Raw genomic sequence first — 24,972 nt, forward strand, 5'->3', positions numbered from 1 at the left:
GAAGAATTAGCACTCCCATAGTGCCCTAAATCGGTACCTTGTCGATTAATTAATTGTCTTTGCAATGAAATTTACGAGTTCGAGTCTAATTTAATTTAAGATCCCCTAAAAATAATATTCTTTGAATTTTTGGACGAAACATGATAATATTTAATTATTTCCTATCGAGAAGAATCGATCTCTCATACCTTAAAGCAATCGATTCTTACTCCAATTGAAATACATAAATATTAAATTTTCATTCTAAAGTTAATTATTGATTCAAAATAACAACACCCAAAATAATTTTTTTTGGTTACTTATTTGATAGTGTACAAAACTACTACGATATATTTGCTACAATTTTGTTCTATCTAGCATTATCTATGTTTACTTGATGGAATTTTTTCAAACATGCCATGATATGATAAAATATATGCTTCTGCATACTCTTTTTTTTTAAAAAAAAATCTAAAGTGCTAAATTTGCTTCTATACTGAATTCTGAAAGTATGCTTTATATATTCTGATATGCATTATATTATTCATGTTATACATGTTCATCTTATTTTGGGGTTGGTTGTATCAAATATACGAGAGACTTCGTGGTTGACCCATACATCGAATGATAACCCTACAACCTATTATCTGATGGTTTTTTCGTACATCGGTTGATAATCCCATATTATGCTTTTTGGTGATGGGTTGATTTTGTTTTTCTAGGGAATACGTTCTGATCTAATGATTAGATGTGTTTTGCTATACACGAACTTATTAGCCCGTAATAACATCCATGAGCGTAATGTTTGTATCTTGATATTATGAATGACCGATATGTATTATACAATTCAAGGAAATGTGAGTTGATATTTCATCATTGCGTGATGAAGTCTCTAGCTTGCGTAACGAATTTCATCAACGACATCATATGAGTTAGGAAATTCATTATTTATGTTCTAAATATTTACATGTTGTAAATTGTATTTGCTTTTCTTATAACAGTGGTGGACAACCAATTGCTAAATGAAAATGATGACATTACAGATGATGATGACGACGATGACGATCCAAACAAATATATCATATCTGCAACAACACGTACAAGAAAACTAGTTATTTTTATGTCAATGGAGTCCTTGCCTACTTTTCAAAAAAACCTAAAAGGTTTTAAATTTGTTCATTTCTATACATTATTTTAACACGTACACTTTTAATGTCATTTTATAGATGTTATACTGAGACCAGGTGTATATGAATTTCTTCATTTTTGTTTAGAAAATTTTGTTGTTTCCATTTGGTCTTTCAAGTTGAGGTAAGCATTGTTAAGCAATTGAATTACTATAGAAAAATGGATAATTTACAATTGGATGTTAATCGTAGAAATTGTTAACAATCTCAGGCATAACATTGATCGTGTACTTCACAAACTACCTTTATTGTGTGACCACTTTATATTCATTTGGGTAAGATGAATGTCATTTTCCGTTGCTTACTTTTATTTGTTTATGATTCCTAGAAATTTATGTTCGATTGTCTGTATAACAGGATCAAGGAAAGTGCAAAAAAGAAAGAAATTGTTACCTATGTAAAGATCTCAAAGATGTTTGGAATGCATTTCCTCAATTTAACCCAGGAAATACACTATTGGTCGATGATTCAACTGAAAAAATGATTTATAATCCGGTAAGTTACATGTTTTCCATATGTTTTTCTGTTAAGCTATATGTTCATATATTGGTTGATTTACAATTTATGTATTTATATAGCAATACAGTTACATATGTCCACATCTCTTTGACGCTTCATATTGGGACGACAATGCTTTAGGTATGACACAAATTTATGCCTACTTATACAAAATTGGTTTCTTATTAGTAAAATTGAACATGATTCGTTTGATGATTGCAATTATTTATATATCCTCAGTAAAAAGCAGAAATATACGCGAGTATTTGGGGAAAAAAATTGAAGGGCCTAATGTTTCGGACTTTGTTAGAAATAACCCTTTTTCTTTGGATTAATTTCATTGTGGGTAACTATTATAACATTGTTATGTATAACATTGTTTTGTATGTATGTTTGGTTTACTTATATTGTGTGTATATTTTCATTCCATACACATAATGCATTATTTTCAATTTAAATGTACTCAAAAATATAAAACAAAAACTGTGTATTTTAATATTCCACAATACATGTTACTTACACAATAAATATTCCATTCTGATGGGGCAGTGTAAAGAATACAATCTCACTATCTCATCTTGTCTTTCATGTGACTGCTTTATTTCCGTGAATCAACTCAGCTTTGAATTGAACCATTATTGTCTTTCCCTGCTTTTTGGCGGATAACACATGTTACTTGAACAGTAGGAATCATTTATGCAATTTTCAATTTCAATTTGAGATTGAATTTCAATTTCAATTTCAATTTTAATTTGAGTTTCAATTTCAGTTTCAATTTCAATTTTAATTTGAGTTTAAATTTTAATTTCAATTTCGGCTCCACTATAAATATGAGCCCTATCAGCCTTTGTTCCCTTCAAATAACAACATGCTCATTGCATCAGGAGGTAACATCAAATGACATTTGTAAGGTAACAACAACCTTTTTCTTTCCTTATTAACTTAGACAATTTTCATGTTATCATTGATTAATCCTAATTTTCATTGTTTATTTCCAGCATGAAACACGAGGAAAATCTCGACCATCATAATTTGGAGGAACAAGCTGGGAGATTGGATATGTGAAGAATGCCTTTCGGATAGTATCCATTTCATCCACCTCATTAAGATAGGATAATCGTAAACCGTCAAAGAGAAACATACCTGATGTAGAAGAAGATGTAGATTTAAAATATCGACGGTGATGCATCTGGTTTTCAAATAGTTAAAGCGTCAGAAATGTTTCAGACTTATGATTTGGATGGTATACGGGAAATAAAGTAAAGGGCAACTAAAAATACCGAGAATTGAGGGCTACATCTTGTAATAATAATAAAAAGAATTGAAAGATACACATGTATAAAATATCGATACTTAGCTAAATTAAAAAAGTAAACGGTAAAAGTTTATCGTTGCAATGATAATAGGCATAAATGACAAGTATTGCCACTTGTCATTTACAACTATTTTCATTATACCGGAACACATTTATCCTTTTACATTTTTAATTTACCTATTACTTTAAAGTAATAGATTTCGAAATTCAAAGTACTGATACTTCTTATTTATGTGTGTATCTTCCATTCTTTAACATTATTATTAAAAGGTGTATCGTTCAATTCTCGAGAATTTTTGTTGCATTTGGTTGCATTTCTTGTGTAGCAGCCAAATCATAAGTCCGATATGCTTTTGATGTTTTAAATGTTTTATAATCAAATGCATTGTCTTTAAATGTTTCAGAACCAAATGCATCGCCTTCGAAATTTTAAATATGCAGCTGCTTCTACATTAGCTATGTTTCTCTTAGATGGTTTTGGTTTACAGTTATCCTATCTTCATGAGCTGGATGAAATGGATACTATCCGGAAGGCATACTTCACATATCCAATCTTCCAGCTTGTTCCTCAAAATTATGATGGTCGGGATTTCCCTCACGTTTCATGTTGGTTGATTACTCCGAATATATCACAACATTTGATCTTCGAAGCATTGTTGGTTGATTGGTCAGGATTTTATATCCATACTTACTTTTCTGTATCGATACTCATACTACACGTATCTATATTTTATATTTGAGGATTTTTGAAATATCAATACTAGTTATTAAAGTATTATACACCTACTCCAAATTTCAGTATGTTTATACAACAATCTCTGTGAAAATGTATCGATACACATTATTAAAGTATCAATTTTTATAATATCGACAACAAAGTTTTGATATATAGAATTTCAAAACCTATTTCTTTACAGTAATAGGTAAATTTACAATGTAAACGGGTTAAATCTACTGGTTTAATGATAATAGGCGTAAATATAAAGTATTGATACTTATTATTCTAGTATCGATACTTTAATTCCAATATGTATCTCAAACAATTTGCACGAAAAAAGTATCGATACACATGTATAAATGATCAATACGAGGAATTTCAAAATTGATTACTTAAAAGTTTTAGGTAAATTTACAATGTAAACTGTAAAAGTCTACCATTTTAATGATTATAGGCGTAAATAGCAAGCACCGATTCATTTTGTATAGGTATCGATAATTTTAGTCTACTATGCTTATCAACAATTTTTAAACCTATTACTTTTAAGTTATAGGTAAATTTACAATGTACACGGTTAATATCTACCGGTATATTAATAATAGGCATAAATACAAGTATCAATAATGTCTATATAAGTATCGATACTTTTATACATGTAACGAATTTGACAAAACGGTTAAAATTTGAAAAAATCAATTAAATATAAATAACATATCCGATTAAAATATCTCAAGCATAGTATCGAATATGTTGAAGCTATCGATACTTTTATAAGTATATGTATCATAGTATCAGTACTTTAAGAACTGAAAAGAAATGAAAAACCCGATTTTAGTTTGACAAAACTGGAAAAGAGAAACCAGAATGGTTGAAATTTGTATTGATATTTTTATAAGTATATGAACCAAAGTATCGGTACTTTAGGAATTTAAAAGAATTGCAATAATAGCACCTATAAAGTATGGATACCTTAGACAAATGTATCGATACATGACAATATAACAGGTTGAAATTTGAAAAAACCAATTTCAATATGACAAAACCGGTAAAGTGCTACCGGATATGTTGACGGTATCGATATTGTTATAAGTATATGTATCATAGTACCGATACTTTAGGAATTGAAAAGAATTGACAAAATGAAATGTCTCAAAAGTATCGATACCTTACACAAAAATATTGAGACTTCGGTAAGGGTAATGATATCGATTAAATATAAATAACATAACCGGTTAACATATCAAAGGAAACCCTAAACCATAAAAATAGATAAAAATGGTCGTAGTTTTAGAGATTAGTTGTTGTGAAATAGTAGCAAGGCATTTTTTAAAGTGTAGTTATTTGTTTGTTGATGCAATCGAATCGAAATGTATGTTGATGAAACCCTAGTTTTTCAGTATTACATTATTCATAAATAGGGGTTAGGATTTTAGTTTGGGGTTTTCAAAGTAAAGAAACATTTAGGACACATTATAGGTAGAAAGTGCAATCGTTGTTCACGAAGATGGTGACATTAAAATGGAGCCCGAGAGTATCAACATTAAAGAAAATCGAAAGAAAACACTAGGTTGATATATGTACTTCTAGTAAGTATCAATGTATTTGTGTAATTTTTGTTGAAATGATAATTGAATTAAAGTATTTAAGAACTTTTAATTGATTAAAAATTTCAAATCTTGACAATATGATTGAATGCCAAATGATGCAGGAAGTTGTAATCATGTTGACTGCATAGCAAATAAAACTCGGAGGGAAGGATCCAAATGGTAAGCTAGAAATTAGTAAGATAAACTTTTTTTTAAGGTTTAGGGACTTAACCTCTCCCAGGTAAGGACTGCATGATTGAACATTACATAGAATAATTGTATTCAGTTCTTGAAGAATTGTTCTTCAACATATATAAGAATAGTTGTAATAATCTCCATTAACTTTTCCAAACCAATAAGTATCATGCATGCAGTATCCTATATCCTCAAGGCGGCAAAAAAACTGCCACTTAAAGATTTACCAAGAGCGGTAGCTTCTGCTCTGCATAAAGACCGAACCTAGAATCAACTTCACCATTATGCCTATACTACTAAAAAAACCTGCTAAATGATAGGATTTGCACACAACCATGAGTATTTTACGGGAAACCCCAAGTACTCTGCTAAAATCCTACAACAGAGATGTATGGGTTTCCCATAAAATGCTTGCGGTTGTGTGCAAATCCCTTCATTCAGTTGGTTATCTTCAATAGTATGGGCATAATGGTGAAGTTGATTCTAGGTTCGGTCTTCATGCAGAGCAGAAGCTACCGCTCTTGTTAAATCTTTAAATGGCAGATTTCTTGTTGTCTGCCTCGAGGATATAGGGTATTGCATGCATGATTCTTATTGGTTTGCAAAAGTGAATAGATATCATTACAACTATTCTTATAAGCAATGAAGAACAATTCTTCAAGAACTGAATACAACTATTCTATGTGATGTTCAATAATGCAATCCTTACCTGGGAGGGTTTGAATCCCTAAACCCTTAAAGAAAGCTTTTCTTACCAATTCCTAGCTTACCATTTAAACCCTGCAATGGGGTTTTATTGGATATGCAGTCAACATGATTAACCTAGATAATCCCAACAACAAAACTAATTTCGGCCACGACTTGCGGGAGATTCTATTCTATAAACTGTTTGGCAAGCTTCAAGTACGTGATACAAGCGAACATATGGAAAGGGCTCGTAGTTGTATAAAACATGGAGCAATTCTGAGAAAGAATGAACTTATCTGTTTACATTATTAATTTACCTATTACTTTAAAGTAATAGATTTCGAAATTCTAAGTATCGACACTCCAAGTACCAGTTTGAAGTAAGCAATTAGTGCATTGACATCCCCAATGACGATTTCCTTTGCTTTACATCTTTGAAGTGCATTGAAGATGTCTTTATGTGTAAATCCAACATTTTGATAACCCATATATAAAGAGCATTGTAGAAGTAATAGGTAAATTTACAATGTATACGGTAAAAGTATACTGGTATAATAATAATAGCGTAAACACATCGTATCAATACTTTGTTATATCGATCTCGATACTTTAATTCCGCATAAAGACTCAAACAATTTGCACGTAAAATGTATCATACATACATACATATATATGTATGTATATATTTTCCACACTTATAATTTCAAAACCTATTACTTTAAAGTAATAGATTAATTTCCAATGAAAACGATAAAAGTCAATCGGTATCATGATAATATGCGTAAACAATGTACACGACAATATGTTGATAAAGGTTGATAAAAAAATCAAGTAATTAACTGGTTATGTTATCGTCCGATTTCTAAAGCTCCATCAGATTAAACATTAGTAACATTTTAGGCGTTACCTAATATGTTGATAATATTGATAACAAATTAAGTAATTAACCTATTTTATTATCGTCAGATTTCTAAGGCCCCATCAGCTTTTAAAAGGCGCTACCTATTACGTTACATAAGCACTACCTAATATGTTGATAAAGGTTGATTACAAATCAAGTAATTAACCGGTTATGTTTTCGTCGAATTTCTAAGGCTCCATCAACTTAAACTTTGGTAACATTTCAGGCGTTACCTAATATGTTGATAATACTGACAACAAATTAAGTAATTAACCTATTTTGTCATTGTCAAATTTCTAAGGCCCTATTAGCTTTAAAAAGGCGCTACCTATTACATTACATAAGCGCTACCTAATATATTGATAAAGGGATAACAAATCAAGTAATTAATCGGTTACGCTATCGTCGGATTTCTAAGGCTCCATCAGTTTAAACTTTGGTAACATTTTATACATTACCTCAAATGTTGATAATACTGATAACAAATTAAGTAATTATCCTATTATGTTACATAAGCGCTACCTAATATGTTATTATGGTTAATAACAAATCAAGTAATTAACCGATTATGTTATCGTCAGATTTCTAAGGCTCCATCAGCTTAAACTTTGATAACATTTTAGGCGTTACCTAATATGTTGATAGTACTGATAGCAAATTAAGTAATTTACTTATTTTGTTATCTTCGGATTTCCAAGTCCCCATCAGCTTTAAAAGGCGCTACCTATTAAGTTACTTAAGCACTACCTAATATGTTATTATTTTTTATAATGTTTCTAGTAATTAACCGCTTATGTTAAAGTCAATATTTTTTGCGCATTTTACATACAACGTTAACATTCCCGATTATTACCATTATTATTACCAACACAAATAATATTTCTGGTATCGATTTTAACTGGTCATTTATTTAACCAGTCACGTCGTTTTTTAACCGTATTTTAACCGACTCACAGTAGAACTTTCGTAAAAAATGACCATAAAATTAGGTTGCCCAAAATAGAGAAAGATAAGACAAAATGTCTCATGTGTAATTATTTACCCTTCCATTTGGTTTCAAACTAGGTTAGGCTATTTGCCAATTATATTGTTTTACTTTATTTTCACACCCTATGTTTTAGTTCCCTTCTTTGGTTCCACAATTGCAATTTTGGTTTCAATCAACTCTACACCATTTGCCAATTATATTATTTTACTTTATTTTCACACCCTATGTTTTAGTTCCCTTCTTTGGTTCCACAATTGTTGTTACAGGTATGTAAACGGCCTAGGGGGAAAGAAGATTCCGTGCTGAAAAAGTGTTGAGGTATTTGATCGAGGTAAGGGGAAAGAAGAAAGGTTCACGAGTTCCAAGAAAAGATCATGCAAATCGAATATGTACCATGGAAGATCGTGCAAATTGAATATGTACCATAGAAGAAAGTTGAAGAAAGGTATCGAAATTCGGGCTGCTGTTTTGTTCCCTTTTAGGATTAAAAATGAAGAGCTGGTTACAGTAAAAAAAGGATGCACGGGACCAAGTATGGTAAAATACCTCAAGGAAAAAAAGTAAAAAAAGGTGGTTAGATATGGAGAGATATTTCTTGGACCGCTAAATGGCAGGAAAAAGAGGAAAATAGGAGTATGGATCGAGGTATTGCGATAAAAAGGAAAAATTTCATACTATATACTAGAGGCAATCCTTCAAGAAATCAAAGAACACACCGTGAAAGAGGGAGTGTTGATCGAGGACTAATGAGAGAAGATAAAAGCACGGGCTCCAAAGATGGATCAAAAAATCCTATAAGTTCCACGGTAAAGATTATTGGGTAAGATATGGCACAGCTATCAAAAGTCAAACTTGGTACGGAAAGTGTAAACTTAATACGGCTCTTGAGGAAGGAAGTTTGGTAAGGTCCAACATTCGGATATATTAATGAGGAATGACAGATTTACACAAGAATGTAAAGTGGTGTTGCATCGGGGGTGTCATTGTTACTTCACTGGCAGAATCAGTTCGTAACGGTTATTCGTACACAAGAGATGAAGGGAGATATTTTCGGGGACAGTTGATATATCGAGGTGGAAGCAGGTATTTGGCGCATTTACTTAACTGATATCTTTTATCTGTAATATTTTTTTTAACACTTGTTAACTAATATTTTTTGAAGTAATAACTTTTCGGCTGACGTGGCGTAAAGGCGTATTTTCGGGGATGTGATTTCACGGGATTCTGATAACTCAGATGCCACGTGTGGAAGGCGCATCTCCGGGGACACGCCCTCCATTTGGGTTTTGCTGAGTCAGATGTCACGCTGGTATTTCTTTTAATAATAAAGATTTTATTTTTATTATTATTATAAATAATTAATATGTTATGTAAAGTGTTTCGATTATAATTTAAGAATTATCGAATGTATTTTTTAAATGTATGAAATTATAATATTACACGTATTGTTATATATCTATTATTTTTTTTATTATCGATCTATTAATTTTATTAATTAATTATTTAAATGTTATCAATCTAGTCATTTGTTATCAATATTTAAAGAAAATATTGATGCATAAGTTAATAAAATTAGTATAATTACATATTTAATATTCAATAGTTACATATTTTATCAATTTAGACTTACTTTTAATTTGTTTAATTTAATATTTTTTCTCTACTTAGAATGTAGAATTATTATAATATTTTAAAATTAATAATTAATTTTTTATAATAAATATTATAAATGTATGGAGATATGGTCAGCATCCAATCGCAGCAACATTTCACTTTCCATTATAACTGTAGACAAAAAAAATATAATTAGTACAAAATATAATTAATTAATAAATTTAACTAAATAATAATTATATAAATCTTATTTTAATAAAAAATAATATTTATATAATTATATTACTATAAAATATAAAACTATTTAAAAAAATACTAACTTAAAAATAAATTTCTTACCACTAATAAGAAATTTAAAACTCAAATAGTTGGAGAATTTGAGTTATATAAGAGAGGAGAAGATGATTTTGGTGTGAAGAATGAGGTAGGGTTGAGGGAGTTTATATAGGGGATGAGGAGGGGTAGTTGGGGAAAAACGGATGGGGGCATTTATGACATTTAATGGAAAGCGCGTCCCCGGGGATGCGCCTTCCACACGTGGCATCCGAGTCATCAGAATCCCGTGAAAGCGTGTCCCCAGGAATGCGCCTTTGTGCCACGTCAGCCAAAGGGTGCTACTTCGGGAAATATTAGTCAATGGGTGTTAAAAAGGGAATATTACAGACAAAAGGTGTCAGTTAAGTAAATGCGCGCCAGGCATTTCTCCCACTGCACTGGCAGTGTATGATACAACATATGGGGCAGTGAAAGATTTCAAAAATAAGGAAATAAGAGTACGATGTTGGACATTACCCGATGGGTAAGAGAAGATGGCAGTTTTGGTCAGCGCTGTGGGAAACCGAGATTGTCTAGTGCTGATAGAACATTTCAAGTGGTTGGGGAAGTGGGCCAAAAGAGGCTTTGGAAAATAGGGAAAATTAGGGAAATTGACACTACAAAGGGGAAACAAAAGACTATCTCCCCAAGTGCTTCAGCCATTTGCGACACATTGTTACAATTTGCTCTTTTGCTCGGTCACATAACCAACCCCATTTACTTTCTCACATTCTTTACTGTCGGAGTCAAGATGTCGGAAGAAGTAGCCTATCTCATGCAATAACTTAATTTCACGGAGGAGAAATCAGAGGAAATTGAAACTCCAAGATTCATTAGTGAAGAAGATCTAGTGGTTATGGATCGTTGGGTTGTGGCTAAGTTAATTGGATACAAGAAAGTTTATTGTAAAGTTGTTTTGAAAGTGTTTTGGTCTATTTGGGGAAGCAGAAGGTTGGAGGACTCTAGGATGTTTCGGACAAACATGTTCCTTTTTAAGTTCAACACCTTGGATGATAAGATGGCTATCATGAGGAGGACACCATGGAGTTTTGATGGTAATGTGTTGGCCTTGGCGCACTACGACCCAACGCTTAGCTTAGAGGAGTATGATTTCGTGCCTCTAGCCATTTGGGTAAGCATCCATAAGCTCCCTTTATGGCTCATGCGCAAGGTTTTGGCCATCAAAGTCGGCAACAAACTCGGACAAAACTATAGCGGTCGACATGCGGTCGGGTGAAGGGAGAATGGGAGACTATCTTCAGGTTAGAGTGGAAATAGATAACACCAAACCACTAAGAAGATGTTTCAAGATGGGGAAAATGGCGAATGGCCAGCCAAGGAGGTGTCTTCTCAAGTATGAGTGCCTCCCTTCATTTTGCCATTGGTGCGACATCATTGGCCATGTTCTTACCGAGTGCCCGAGTTACTCAGTACAGCTCCAACAACCACTTCAATACGGGGAATGGATCCGTATGGCGTTAACAAGATCTACGGAGGAGAGCAGCCGCACAAGGCGGAAAGGGGTGGTGTGTATCAATAGTGACTTATCCAACAACTCTCTCTCTCGTATAGAAAATAGTCCAGCTTCGAGAAGTCTTCAAAGGAATGCTTGTGGCCGACCTTGGATCCCAGGAAGAGACCTTCTCTAGTCGTCTAACCCTAACCCCGATGATAAGATTAACTCTACTAATTCTGACAGTGTGCCACCATATGTATGTATCGTTCGAGACTTGACAAGAGAAGAGGAAAATCGTCATAATCCTAATCCGAGCGTTCGACCAGAAGTTGGCTCTTCAAGTTCAGGCAAATGCAAGGGTGGAGACAATGACAAAGGAAAAAAGAAGTACAAGAAAACTCTAAGGCAGAATTAGAATATCACCATGTCCACGATGAACTCACGTGCTGGAACTAGCGAGGAAGAGGACCCTAGCGAGCCGGTGAGTGAGCAACCGGGGGATGTGTTTCTTATGGTGAAGGCTGAGGTACAACCCCGCCAATCTCTATGATCGTGTTATGTTGTAACTGTCGAGGGCTTGAGAACCCATCAATAGTTCAGGAGCTGCGGAGACTCATCTCCAATAAGAACCCTCTATTGGTCTTTGTGTCAGAAACTAAGATTAAGAAAAATAAGGTGGAGTCGATCACACTCACTACTCAGATGCATGGATATTTTTTGGTAGACCGATCGGATGATTGTGTTGGGCTGCTACTGCTATGGAAGAAAGGATTAACCGTCTCGTTGAGAAGCTTTTCGAATCTTCACATTGATGTGGAGGTTATATGTAAAGAGTAACTTTTTAGGTTCATGAGGTTTTACAGACGGAGTGCTTGGGCGGATAAAAGAAGGAACTGGGAAACTATTGCAAATCTTACTTCATCTTCTTCACTCCCATGATGTATGGGAGGGGATTTCAATGAGATCTTGTATGCTTCAGAGAAGGAGGGGGAAGAAGACCAGCTAATGTTCACATGAATGATTTTCAATATTGTCTTCGGGATGCGGATTTATGGGACATCCGGGCTAGAGAATGATGGTTTACTTGGTCGGGTGGAACCAAGGATCGAACTTCTGTTAAAGAACGCATCGACATATTTGTGGCCACTAATGCTTAGTGGCTTATGTTTCCCGATTGCTTAGTCATTGCAGTCCCGACCTCTTACTCGGACCATTGTGCTCCTTTTTTGTGCTTGGAAAGATTTTCTCCCTCGTGACCACGTAGAGCAGATTACTTCAAGTTCGATGTTAGTTGGGCGAAAGAGGAGCAATGTGCAGACATTGTCAGATCGATTTGGGAGACCTGAGACGATTCTTTCTTGTGCAAGATTAAGAAATCAGGAGATAAACTCAGAAGGTGGCAAAGGATGAGACAGTCGCAGGCGAAGAGAGATGAAAGGCAACTTAGAGATCAAATTCTTCAATTGGATTCGGCTCCGGTTTTGGACCTTGTTTGCGAGCAGTGTTTTGAAACCATGGATGAACTTAAAGAGATTATCGACAAGGATGAGGCTTATTGGCTGCAGAGATCAAGGGTTGCTTGGTTGCGGGACGGAGACAAGAACACTACCTTCTTCCATGCGAGAGCCAATGGAAGGAGAAAGAAAAATTGGATAGAAGGTATCGAGAGCAAGGAAGGAGTTTGGTGTGTCTAGTTAGAGGGCATCTTCGATGTGGCCACAAGATACTTCACCTCTCTCTTCCAGTCTTCAGGTATTGAGCCCGATGAGGAGATTCTGCAGGTCATTGATTGCTGGGACAACGAATTGCTCTACCGCAACTTCACCTCCGAGGAAGGCATCCATGCCTTTTCGCAAGTAAACCCTTCTAAAGCCCCTGGTATTGATGGTCTGTCCGGTACCTTCTACCGTTGTTTTTGGAATATTATTGGACATGATTTTGTTAATGTTTATCTTGATTTGTTAAATGGTAGTATGAACTTTGCTGATGTTAATCGAACTATAATAGTGCTCGTTCCCAAAATCAACAGTCCAAAATCAATGAAAATTTTTCGACTGATTAGCCTTTGCTCGGTTGTCTATAAAGTGGTCTCGAAATTCATTGCAAATTATTTAAAACCTTTGATGTCAAAATACATTGCTAAAAACCTGTATGCTTTTGCTCCAGGTATGCGTATCTCGGATAACTTTCTAGTTGCTCATGAGCTAATTTATTATCTTAAAGGTTCTAAAAATAGTCCCAACAAGGGGGCGACTATTAAGTTAGATATGGAAAAAGCATATGATAGGGTTTAATGGGATTTTGTGCTGAATGTTATGATTAGAATGGGGTTTAATGACTTATTTGTTAACCTCATCCGTAATTGCATTAGCTCTGTTTCCTTCCAAATTAAGATTAATAGTTCTTTGCCCGATCATTTCAAGCCGGAAAGGGGACTCCGGTAGGGTGACCCCCTTGTTCCCATATCTGTTCCTTTTTTTATACACATGGACTCTCAGCGTTGCTACTTGAGGTACAAAGGAGAAATGATATCAAAGGCATTCGGACTAGCTTTAGAGGACCTAGAATCTCTTATCTCCTCTATGCTGATAATAGTATCCTATTTGTGAATAACTCTATGGAGGAACTGAGGAAAATTAAAAGCATCCTACTGAAATACGAAAGGGCGTCAGGACAGAAGGTTAATTTCAAGAAATCTAACATCTATTTTAGCCCCAACACCTAGTATATGATCGTACGGTGTTCCTTAATTCACTGGGAGTAGCGGAGGCTCGGATCCAAGAAATTACTTTGGTTTGTAACTTGTAGTGGGAAAAGGTAAGAGATGAGCCTCCAATTTCATCAAAGATACGATTGTTAAAAGAATTCAAGGGTGGACCAAGACACTTCTTTCCTTCGGAGGCCGTGAAATTTTTATCAAGTCGGTCGTTCAAGCGCTCCCAGCGTATGCCATGTCCTGCTACCTGTTGTCGGAAGGTGTTATTGAGGATATTAAGATCCAAGCAAGATTGTATTGATGGTCGGGAAAGTAAGAATCCAGAGGTTGGGCTATGCTTGATTGGGATAAGGTTTGCTAGTCTAAAAGATTTGGGGGGATGGGTTTTAGGGACCTAAAGTTGTTCAACATTGCCCTTCTGGGCAATCAAGTGTGGAGACTCATTCATGACGAGGACTCACTGGCATTCAAAGTCCTCAAGGCCAAGTACTTCCCTCTGTCAAATTTTCTTGAAGCCAAACTTGGGGACATATACTCTTATGTATGGGTGAGCATTCTCAAGGCTAAGGATGCACTATTAGAAGGTCTTTTCCGGAGATTGGGGATTAACAGCTCGAATCGGATGTTCCTGGACAAATAGAGGGACTCAAAGTCTATTCGGTGGAATGGAAGATACATGGAAAGTAACGTTGATCCAGTTAAGGTGGCAGATTTTATGCTTCTTGGTTGTCCCAGATGGGATGTGAATAAAGTCTAAATGGTGCTGTCAACGGAAGATGCAACTCAGGTACTGAAGACGTTGATTGTACCCACACATGGTGACAAAATCCTTTAGTTCCATCATAGCTCAGGTTCCTACTCGGCCAAGTTAGGCTATAATTGGTTAAAGATTCAAAATAGCCGACTATGGTCTCGGAGAAAATTTGGAATGATATTGCTAAGAAAAATGTTCTCCCAAAGAAAAGAATCTTTGGCTGAAGACTTTATCACGAAGCTCTTCCTACGGGGGAAAAACTTAAGCAGGCCAGACTTGGGGATGGTATTTGTAGCCTTTGTAATGTATTGGTGGAATTGGCTCTTCACGCGGTTAAGGATTACCCTAAGTCAAAATCTATCCTCAGTCTTTCGGGACTCCCCCAAGATATTGTTGATTGGGAAGGGACTTCCTGCTTTGATTGGTTTACATCCATGTTCCCCAAGCTTAACCGAGAAGGATTTGATTTATTCCTTACGTTGCTTTGGAATGTTTGGAACCGTAGGAATAAATGGATCCATGACGTTGAGCTACAAACGGATAGAGATGTCATATTAAAAGCTTGGAATCTTCTTGGTGAGTTTAAACAGGTTTCCAATCCATTTGATTGACATAGCGGAGAGACCCTTACTCGTCGAATTCGTAAGTGGTGTAAGCCGATGCAGGGATTGATCAAAATCATTGTGGACGGAGCATTTTGTCACGAATCCCAGAAAGTTACTGTAGGCATCGTGGCACATGATTCGAACGGAATGGTCCTTGGAGGAATGACCAAGCAGATTGATCATCCTAATTCGGCTGAATCCACGGAAGCTTTTGCGTTTACCCAGGGAATTAGACTAACTGTCGAGAATGGGTGGAGCAATGTGCTAATAGAAGGAGATGCTATTTTGGTGGGGAACAGATTGTCAAATTGATTTAGGAACAAGACCCAAGACCTATCTACAATCGGATTGTTGCTCAATGAGGTTCGTTCACTTCTTGATGACTATCAATCCTTCAAAGTTAACTATGTTTGTAGGGAAGCGAACAGAGTGGCTCACACGCTGGCTCAATGGGCTTTATCAAACCACAATCTGGTTAGAGTTTTCCTGGATGATCCTAAAAGTATTAAGCAACTTGTAATTGATGATGCTATTGAAATATAAGATATTTCCATTCTAAAAAAAACTCTACACTTTACTCGTAATGCTTGCTATGGATTGCCACTTCCGCAACCCAAACAAAATCGTCATACTACTATAATGAACATAGCACCAAATGCATTCACATTTAAATATAATAATATTGGAAGTAGGGATGAATCAACAAGGTTGGATGGGAGTAATCGTCCCTTAAATATTTAAAATTATTATATATTTTTAGATTTTTTTATCTATTTTCTTTTGAAAATTTGTTTTTACCCCTAAAATTTATAAGTTCGTAAATTTCAAAAAATTTAAAGACAAAATGAAAAAATAGCCCTAAATGTTTATCAAAATGGTTATTATGGCCCCTATTCTTTTTTTCTTAAAATATTTTAGTCCCCAACGTTTCACTTTAGGACAAAAAGCTCACTCTATAGATGAAAATTATTACTTAACATATGATTAAAGCTCCAAAATGAGAGTTTTTTTCAACTTAAATAATACGTTGAAAGCTAAAATGTTTTAGAAAAAAGAATAAGCAACAAAGTAATTATTCTGTCAAATTTTAAGAGTCTTTTTATCCTAAAATGAAACGTTAGGGACCAAAATGATCTAAAAGTAAAATAGATAACAAAATAACTATTTTAAGTAACATTGAAAGATAATTTTAATATTATACTAAATTTAAAAATCCATCTCTTAACAGAAAATTTTACGTCTTCTACTTATTAGAAATATAAATTCTTAATTACTAATTGTTTTGATAATTTGAATTTGTCTTTCATATTTTGAGACCACTATTATTATTTTATGATACAATAGTAGTAGAGGCCCCACCTATTCACGGTTTCACACTTTATTTTCTTAAAGTCGATAGCTAGATCTGCCTCTTTTTTATTTTAGGCATAATGCAAACAAATATCTCAAAAGTTTGATAGTATTATTAATTTTATCTATATTTTTTTGAAATATTAGACCCTCAAACGTTTCATTATGGGTCGTAAAGAATCTTTGTTAGATGAAAATCGTTAGTCAATTAACGATCAATGCATGATGCTAACCAAGCAAGAACACGTGGACCCATATGCTAATGTGATGTGTCCAGATCATGATAGATGATAATGTGGCACTGCCACGTCAGATTTTTAAATAAAAAATTAAAATATTATTCTTAATATTTATATATTTTTATTTAATATTTCTGTCCAATAAGATAATGACAAGTGTTAACACCATATTGGTTTAAATTTAAACCAAACAAAATATGCTTTTGTGGGGAATTGAACCTGGGCCAAATGCTTGCTAATATGTTTACCTAATCACAAAGTCAAATCTTGCATTTGGTTATCTTTTACATTACAAAATATTTAATATATATGTTATGTCTCTCACACATTTTATCAAATACCTTCTTCATCCCTCTTCACATGCTTATTAACCGTTGGTGAATTCCTGCAGAAAAATTGCACCAAAAAAATTCAACATCTTTTCTAGGATGGAACTTCAAAGGCCAAAAAAACCCAGATCCAATCCCTCCTCTTCTCCTGTCAAGGTTGCTTCTTAATGAAACGTCCTAGCGTGTCCGAGCAAGAACAACCTAAGGAATCAAAACGTTCCAAAAAGAAATCCGACGATGAAGGGTTCAATTCTACCGATGTTGTTGAGGAAGAGGTGAAGAAGGCCGAAGAAGACGAAAAGAAACAGTTTTTCCAGCGACTTTTTAGTGATGACGGTGAAATTGTTGTTTTAAAAGGTTTGTTAGATATCTTGGCCAAAAAAAAGGTTGACCCATTTGCTGATACGCATGCCTTTCATGATTTTGTTAAGGATTCGATTCATGCTGATGTTTCGAGAGCTCATTTGATATAAAGTTAGGAGGTTGAGGAAAAAGTTTGAGAACAATGCTAGGAGGAGCAAAGATGGTGAGGATCAGAAGTTTTCTAAACCCCATGAACAATAAGTATTTGAATTGTCCAAAACGATTTGGGGTAAAAAATGAATTGTAAAAAATATCGATTCTTCTGCTGCAAAAGCAAAGGAAACGAGAAGGCATCGAATAAAGCAGAGTCGGTTGCTTCAGCTGATGAGAAAGTGGATAATGGGAACTGATGGAGGTTGATATCAAGTCGTCCAAGAGTTCGGCTAGCTTGTTCGATAAGAAATCTGGCGTCGGCAGTTTGGAAGATGAAATTTTGAAGCATGGATTGCATATGGATGGGGAAGAAAAGAGAGCTGCTTTATGGGAGAAATAGAGGAAATTGCGGGTTGCTAAGTTTGAGCTATTTTTGGAGAGGAATGAGTTGGTAAGGGAACAAGCCAAATTGATGTTGGAATTTCACAAGTCTCAATATTCTTAGAGGTTGGTTATTTGGTGTAGAGAATGGTTCATGTTCATTTCTAGGCAAGTTTCTAGGCACATTTTGTTTATGCTATAACATTGCAGTAATCTGTATTGTTTGTTGTTTCTGCCTGAGTAGCATATTTTCAGATGTTAATTGTTAGTTTTATATCTAATGCTTGTATTTACTTTATATGGATCTTTAGTTTCAGTTTCCCATTATATACATGTGGCCATATGCATTCGAATATACCACATAATCTTTCGAATGTATGAAAAGACTCTGCAACATAAATGAAACATAGCCAAATTTAAAAGGAATAAAACATATAGGATGGAACCTTGTACAAGTTGCTTCAAGAAATGTCCCCTTAAGTAACACGTGTCCCGATACCACCAGAACATAATAAAGATCATCATCCTTGGTGGTTTTACATAACTTTGCAGGAGCAATACTACCTACTGAGCATGAAATATGGCAGCCAGACATGCTGTAACAACAGAAACACATGATCAACAAAAACTGAAACAATGAGCAACCATTTCAAAACAATTATATGAGATGCCGTAAGAAACAAGAAATTCGGAAGTATTTCAGAGGCTCAAAGTTTTATTTCTGGCTCTTTTTTCCATAGGTCTCCGAACAATTTAATCTTGAAGCCTTTGCGCTTTCCACTTTCGAAACCATCATCCATTTCCACTGGGATGATGAACGGAGCCAGCAGAAGCATGTTAGATTTATAATTAATCAGTTATCTGATACTTTTGTTTGTTGTTGATAGATGTTAAATTTATTTTGGTGTAATTTTTCTGCAGGCATTCACCAACGGTTAATAAGCATGTGAAGAGGGGATGAAGAAGGTATTTGTTAAAATATGTGAGAGACATAACGTATATGTCAAATATTTTGTAATGCAAAATATAACCAAATGAAAGATTTAGCTTGGTGGTTAGGTGAATATATTATCAAGCATTTGACCTTGGTTCAATTCCCTACAAAGCATGTTTTGTTCAGTTTAAATTTAAACCAATATGGTGTTGACACGTGTCATCATCTTTTAGATAGAAAATATTAAATAAAAATATATAAATATTAAGAATAATATTTTAATTTTTATTTAAAAATGTGACGTGATAGTGCCACGTCATAATCTATCATGATATGGACACGCCACCTTAGCATCTGTGTCCACGTGTTCTTGCTTGGTCAGCATCATGTGTTGACTGTTAGTTAACTAAAAGTTTCCATTCAACGAAGGTTCTTTTTGACCTATAATGAAATGTTTGGGGACAAATGTTAAAAAAAATAATACGGACAAATTTGACAATATTATCAAATATTAAGAGTATTTATTTACATTATGCCTTTTATTTTAATGCAATGAGAAGGGAGGGTGAGTGTCTGATTTTTATTGACAAATATACTTCTATCACAATTTTTTAAGGTTTAATATAAAAAAGTTGTTTAAATTATACTTAATTTTTTTTTCATTCGATAGATACATATATTTAATGCTAAAATATTTGTTAAATAACAAACATTGCATTTATTTCTTTTGAAAATTTATATTTTATTTTAAAAAATCAAATGTTCTTCGTAAAAAAAAAACTAATTCTCGTGCCCCTTCTCTCGTCCCTCGCATTAATCCAATGATCGGTTACACCTCAGATTAACATCTGTTACTTGAAGAAGAAATAGGAAATCAAATGCCTGGCCGACTGTCACTATCCAAACAATTGGACACATAGATTTGAATATATGAGATTTTAAATATCTAAGAACTTAAATTTAAGAGTTGAGGAGATTGAGGAAAGATGAATCATCCACAGTAAGGGCTCATCGACCAGCGGGTAGGCGATCGAAGATGACGATGACGATCTGATCGACGGATGAGGTTGATACTTTAAGATTAAAGATTTTGAGATTTTAAAGAAATTTTTTTTTTAAATTTTAGAGAAATTAGGTTTTTTATGTAATTATATTTTTAAGTTTTTAAAATAAAATTTTCAAAATTATTAGAATACAACATGTATTACTTAACAGAATTTTTTAATATTTTAAATAATAACGTTTGTAATGTTTAACATTTAAATTAACTAAAAATTATTTAAACTCCTAAATAAAAATATATAATTTAAACATTTATTTTATATCAAATAGAGTTCCCCTAACCCAGCAGAGCCATTGGCTATTGGCAGTAGAAAATCCAATCACTCTATAAATATAAACCTCCGTCGCTCTCAAAGAAAAATGGCAACATCCTCCTTTATTTTGATCTTCCTTTCCCTTGAAAGCATCGCTTGCTCGGCTAGATCTCCAATCGCCGCCAGCTTCCGTGCCTCAAACTTCATCAAGGCTTAATGCGGTGCCACCAAATACTCAGCCCTTTGTGTCCAGTCTCTTGCGGCGTTTGCCCCTTCCATCCAGCAGAGCCCACGCCAGCTGGCCATGTCGGAGAGTCTGGAGAGGGCCAGGTCAACCCAGGCATTCGTCTCCAAAATGAAGAAATTCAGGGGGCTTAAGAAGAGGGAATACGAAGCAATCAAAGATTGCATGGAGGAGATGAGTGATGGTGTGGACAGGCTGAGCAAATCGGTGCAAGAGCTGAAGCACATGGGGCAAGCCGAGGGTCAAGATTTCTTGTGGCATGTTAGCAATGTGGAGACGTGGGTTAGTGCTGCACTGACCGATAAGAACACTTTCTTTGATGGGTTTGCAGGGAGGGCTTTGGATGGTAAGGTCAAGGACTCCATTAGAGCTCGTGTCCTCAATGTTGCTAAGGTCACCAGCAATGCTTTGTCTTTGGTTAACCAGTTTGCATCCAAGCAGTGATCAGCCTGACCGCTGGTTACACTTGCAGTAAAGTTGGAAAATTGAAGAAGAAAGAGTTTGTCCAGTACTAGTCGTGATCATGGTTTGCTTTAGAGGACTAGTTTTTGTCAGTTTTGTCATGTGGTTTGGTCTTGAATCCCGTTTTCAAATGTAAAGATACGAATATAAATATGAAATATGAAGTTCTTTTTTTTTCTTATCAAAAAACAGTGTTCGCATTGCTTCAATAGACAATGCTTAGACTTTCAGCTTTGTTTTATTATGGGATTAAATTATAGGGTGAACTATATGTTTAATATCATAAGTTTTAATGTAAAAATAAGTGTTAAAATTATATTTAAAGTTGAGATTAAATTATAGAGTAAACTATATGTTTAATACCATAAGGGTTCATGTAAAAATAAATATTCAAATTATACTTAAAATTATCTTTAGGTGTCTAAAGAATTTTTCGTTAAAAATAGGTGTCTAATATTTCCAACTTTACACTTTTAGGTGCTTGAACCGTCAATACTGTTAAATTCGGCCGTTAAGTGACATGTGTCGCTTAATGGTCGAGCTTAACGGCAGACACCTAAAAGTGTAACGTCGGAAATATTAGTCACCTACTTTTGATGAAAAATTATTTAGACATATAAAATTAACTTTGAGTATAGTTTAAACACTTATTTTTGTATTAAGTCATATCATAAATATAACTTTTGTTTCGTTTTGGTCACTCAACTATTTTATGTTTCAAAATCGTGCCTAATGTTTAATTTTGTTTCATTTTAATCAGTCACCATTAAAAAAATTAATAGAACTAATAACAAGACATTTTATTTTTTTTCAACGATGATGTGGTATTATCTTATGGTGACACATCAACATAATCGTTAAGTTTTTAACGATGGGTGGCCAAAATAAAACCAAAATGAAACATTAGGTATGATTTTAAAACAAAAAATAGTTGGGTAATCAAAACAGAACAAAAATGATAGTTGAGATACTAAACGTTTAGTTTACCCTAAAATATATTAAGAGATTTTTTTATGCAAATAGAAGCAACTAGTTTTATTAAAAAAGAGGAAAAAAAATCAAAATTACAATAAATGTTTACAACCATAAGCGCAAACTAAACACATAATTAGGATATAATTTATTTAAAAATAAAATTATGACTAAATTGATAGAATGCGTAAATATTGAGGAACAAATTTGTAATTATATAAAAAAATTAACAGCCACGTTATCTTCTTCTTTAAATGTTCACGACTTGGTGACTTAATTGGAACACTTAAATAGTTAAGTGGTCTAATTTTAAAATTTTTTAAAATGATGATTAAAATGAAAAGGAGAATAATTAAGTGGTCATGGGTATAGTTTAACCCCAAAAGGTATTAGAATTTAATCTCAATTTGATTTGATTCACATTAACCAATATATAAATTAAAAAAAATTGAGGAAATAAGGAACCTAGCTAAGTTGAAAGTAAGAAATATATCTAATTATGTTCATTAAAAGTAGAAAAATGTTGTTTTAATATATTATTATTAAATAAGTTTAATTTATAACCGATTAACTATCCTTATAAATAGATACTAGGTATTAGGGTTAGATATCAAGTTATTTCTTCAAATTCTCTTGTATTCTTCTACTCTTGACAATAGTAAAATTTCTCTTCTGCTCGTGGTTTTTTTTCCGAAAAAGGTTTTTGTTATAACATTTCAAAAAATCAAAAAATAGTTTTAGGGTTTGTTTTTGACTAAAATATAGTTTTCTTTTAAAAATAAAAAAAAATGATTTGATGAGTTACCACCAATATTTTTTAGGGTTTAATTGGATCACCCAAAAGTATTTTCATTTTAATAAAATTTAATTTTAAAAATTATTAAAATAAATTTTAGGTATACTTTCCAGAGAAACAAGTTCGAGAGTCGATTACGTGTGAGGAAGGATTATCATCCCCACAACGTCCTAAAATCGGTACCTAGTCGATTAATTATTATCTTCGCAATGGAAAAATAAGAATTCAAGTTTAATTTAATTAATGATCCCTTTTTAGTTGAATAAATACAGAGTTATTTAACCGATTAAAATTCTAAAGAGAAAAGTTAACAATCCATTGCATTTAACTAGAGAGAGTTAGCCACCTAATATGAAGTAAGACAACGTCCCTTCCTTTTCCAATAAAAGTGGTGAATTGTCAATATTTCTTCTCAGGAACTTAAAGTAAATTGACAACACTTCAACATTTCAAACCAAGGAGAAACACATCTAATATGAAGTAGAATGGTTATTTTCGCAGGAAAGAAATAAGAAATTGTAACACCCATCTCTTGTATACCTTTCCGTACACAAGATACAAATGTCACATCACTTTTTAAAACATTTTGTCATTTGAAAACCCGTAAAATTTTATTTCAATTTTTAACAACCACAAAAGTATAACATTCATAGTAGCATAATACTAAAACTATCACTTTAAATATATTACATCCCCACAACGTGTGGGGAAGGATTATCATCCCCACAACATCCTAAAATCGGTACCTAGTCGATTAATTATTATCTTCGCAATGAAAAAAATTAGAATTCAAGTTTAATTTAATTAATGATCCCATTTTAGTTGAATAAATACAAAGTTATTTAACCGATTAAACTTCTAAAGAGAAAAGTTAACAATTTGTTGCATTTAACTAGAGAGAGTTAGTCATCTAATATGAAGTAAGACGACGTCCCTCCCTTTTCCGATTAAAGCGGTGAATTGTCAATATTTCTTCATAGGAACTTAGAGTAAATTGACAACACTTCAACATTTTGAACCAATGAGAAATACATCTAATATGAAGTAGAATGGTGATTTTCCCATTCTCGAAAAGAAATAAGAAATTGTAACACCCATCTCTCGTATACATTTTCGTACAAGAGATACAAATGTCACATCACTTTTTAAAACATTTTGTCATTTGAAAACCCGTAAAATTTTGTTTCAATTTTTAATAACCACAAAAGTATAACATTCATAGTAGCATAATACTAAAACTATCACTTTAAAAACATTACAAAATATTTCCTTAAGTTCAATTATATGCCAGCTAAGTTTTCAAAATGAATAAGATTGTCCTAATGTTACTGACGAGTCATCCTTTAATTGATGAAAGTTGTTACTGCTGCACTCCTTACTCGATAAATCTTTGGTTGTTCCCTATGCGTGAAATCAACACACGTTAAGTATTTACTTAGTGAGACATAATATTGTAAAGAAACTACAATTTATACATAAGTATCTTCTAACTATTTAATGATGAATTAAATCACATACTCTATAATGACTAGATAAATCCTTGTCAGTTAAATCATATTTCTTTTATACAATCATCGGAATTATTCTCATTAGGTCCAACATACATATCCTTCTGATATTTTTCCCAATTATTCTTTATTTTTCCTATGTACGTCAAATGAAAAAGTAATATACATGTACTGCACCAAAGTGCCAATTGATCATTTATCTTTTATAATTATCATGAGCGACACCTTATATACTGTTAATACACCGTTTTTGTATTTTCATTTGTGGCATCCTTTCATACCACTTATGCAAAGTTTATATTTTCATTTATGACATCCTTTCATAACAATTATACATTGTTGAACATTTTATATATATGGCATCCTTTCAAGCCTTTAATGCATCGTTATGCATTTCATATATGGCATCCTTTCATACCATTAACGCGTCGTTTATATCAAAATGCACTATAAATCCTTTAGTCTTTTACC

At 33.5% G+C, this 24,972-nt stretch overlaps 2 pseudogenes; both read left to right on the top strand.

Moving 5' to 3' along the window:
- The first annotated feature begins 17,531 nt into the window (after positions 1 to 17,531).
- LOC120196565 lies at positions 17,532 to 18,393 on the top strand (annotated as a pseudogene).
- A 2,219-nt stretch (positions 18,394 to 20,612) lies between these two features.
- LOC120196594 lies at positions 20,613 to 21,248 on the top strand (annotated as a pseudogene).
- The last annotated feature ends 3,724 nt before the right edge of the window (positions 21,249 to 24,972 follow it).

This window comes from Hibiscus syriacus, unplaced genomic scaffold, assembly GCF_006381635.1.
Source record: "Hibiscus syriacus cultivar Baekdansim isolate YM2019G1 unplaced genomic scaffold, ASM638163v2 tig00117034_pilon, whole genome shotgun sequence".
In the NCBI taxonomy this organism is placed as follows: Eukaryota; Viridiplantae; Streptophyta; class Magnoliopsida; order Malvales; family Malvaceae; genus Hibiscus; species Hibiscus syriacus.